We start from the raw sequence: 1,735 nt of genomic DNA on the forward strand, positions 1-1,735 counted from the left end.
GGTAGTGGGAATTGGAGATCAGGAGGACCTTGGGGGAGGTGACTATTATTTTTGTTTTAATCTTGTATTTCTATTTGATTTTTAAAATTGTATTCATGTAATTACTTCAATACAGCCAAAAAAAAAATGTAAAAGGTAAGAGGCCTAGAAACTGAAGTTCACAAATACCAAACCTACTCCTGGCTCAGATTCTTCCCTGATACGCTAAGGGATGTGAGTGTGATTGCTGTGTGAGGTCAGAGCGTGGGGCTCGGACTCCGAGGGGTCACCTCAGGTCCAGAGCAAAGTCTTCCAGCCCTGCAGGTCTGGACCTAATATAAAGGGATGCTAGACCCCCTGAAAACTGGCATACCATGTGAATTTCTGAGAGACTGTGGCAGAAGCCCAGTTTAGTAGTTTACAGTGAGAAATACAACTGTCCAGGATGCTTGGCAATCCGTGTAGCAAGTCTGCACATCCTCTTTCTTTAATAGAGGAACATACTCCAGAAGTCCAATTACATTCAGAACGTTGCTCGATAAAGAGGGACTCAAAGTGAAGGGCGTTACACAGTCCTCAGAAATATTTCAGTAAGATCACGATAGCCTGGCAAGTCACGCTGCTCCTTTAATAGCTACCGAGGATCAGCGAACTTTTTCTGTAAAGGGCTAGATATTCAATGTTTTCAGCTTTGCAGACCATCTCTGCTGCAAACAGTTAACGCGACGGTTACAGAGGAGCCACAGATGGCATGTAAACAACAGCGTGGCCGTGGCCCAACTTTACCTGGATCCATGCAGACGAGAGCTTGGTTAGCCCTGCCTGTCAGACCTCTGTCCCCTGACAGTCTGAGAGACTTACGAATTCTTTTTCTTTTTTTTACTTTTATTTGCATTTATTTTTTGCAGCATTTATTCCTGGGCCATAAGGTTTTGTTTCTTCAGTTTCTTCTGGGATATCTTTTTCTTCTGGGCAACCTCCTCTTCTGGTTTAGTAACAATCTGCTCTTTTCCAGTAAGGATCATCTCAATGTGGCAGGGAGAGCTCATGTATGTGTTGATCTGACCACGAGCTCTGTAAGTCCTGCGCCGCATCCTGGGGGCTTTATTCACCTGGATGTGCTCAATGACCAGAGAATCTACATCTAAGCCCTTAAGTTCAGCATTACTCTCTGCATTTTTGAGCATGTGCAGTAACAATTCAGCACTGTTTTTGGGCCACTGACCCTAGGTCCAGGCCCAGTGTTTGGCCTGGGCACACCTATCAACCCCACCATTGTAACGACGGAATGGCACACATTGCTTCTTTAAAGTGACATCCTTCAGATACTTGGTGGCTGTTCAGATATGCATACCCTTAATGGCCTGGGCAGTTTCACAAGTGTTCTTAAAGTGAACATGAAGATTTGAACCTCTTGACTTGCATGATTTTGTGGGGTTTTCTGGGTCAAGTGAATAGCGAACCATTTTTAGAGGTAACCTCAGGCCGCTTACCGGAAAAAGGAGACTTACAAATTCTTATTCTCTGATTCTCCTTTCTTTAACTTTCTTCATTTCAATAATCTCATAATGTCTTTAACCTCTGAGACTAGAGAAAAACTGATCTAGTTTTAGTTCTAAATGATAGCATCTGGGTTAGGTAAAGGAAACTTTTTAAGGTCAATAGTGGCTCAGCCTCCATATCAGCTTGCATCAAAGTTATTTGGGGGATGTTTTTCACAGAGGCAATGGGGCATACCAGTGAGAATGTAAGGTCT

General features: G+C 43.4%; 1 pseudogene; it reads right to left on the reverse strand.

Moving 5' to 3' along the window:
• Nucleotides 1-890: 890 nt before the first annotated feature.
• On the reverse strand, nt 891-1,445 carry LOC118892962 (annotated as a pseudogene).
• Between the last annotated feature and the right edge of the window lie 290 nt (nt 1,446-1,735).

This window comes from Balaenoptera musculus, chromosome 3 (assembly GCF_009873245.2).
Source record: "Balaenoptera musculus isolate JJ_BM4_2016_0621 chromosome 3, mBalMus1.pri.v3, whole genome shotgun sequence".
NCBI classification, from domain to species: domain Eukaryota; kingdom Metazoa; phylum Chordata; class Mammalia; order Artiodactyla; family Balaenopteridae; genus Balaenoptera; species Balaenoptera musculus.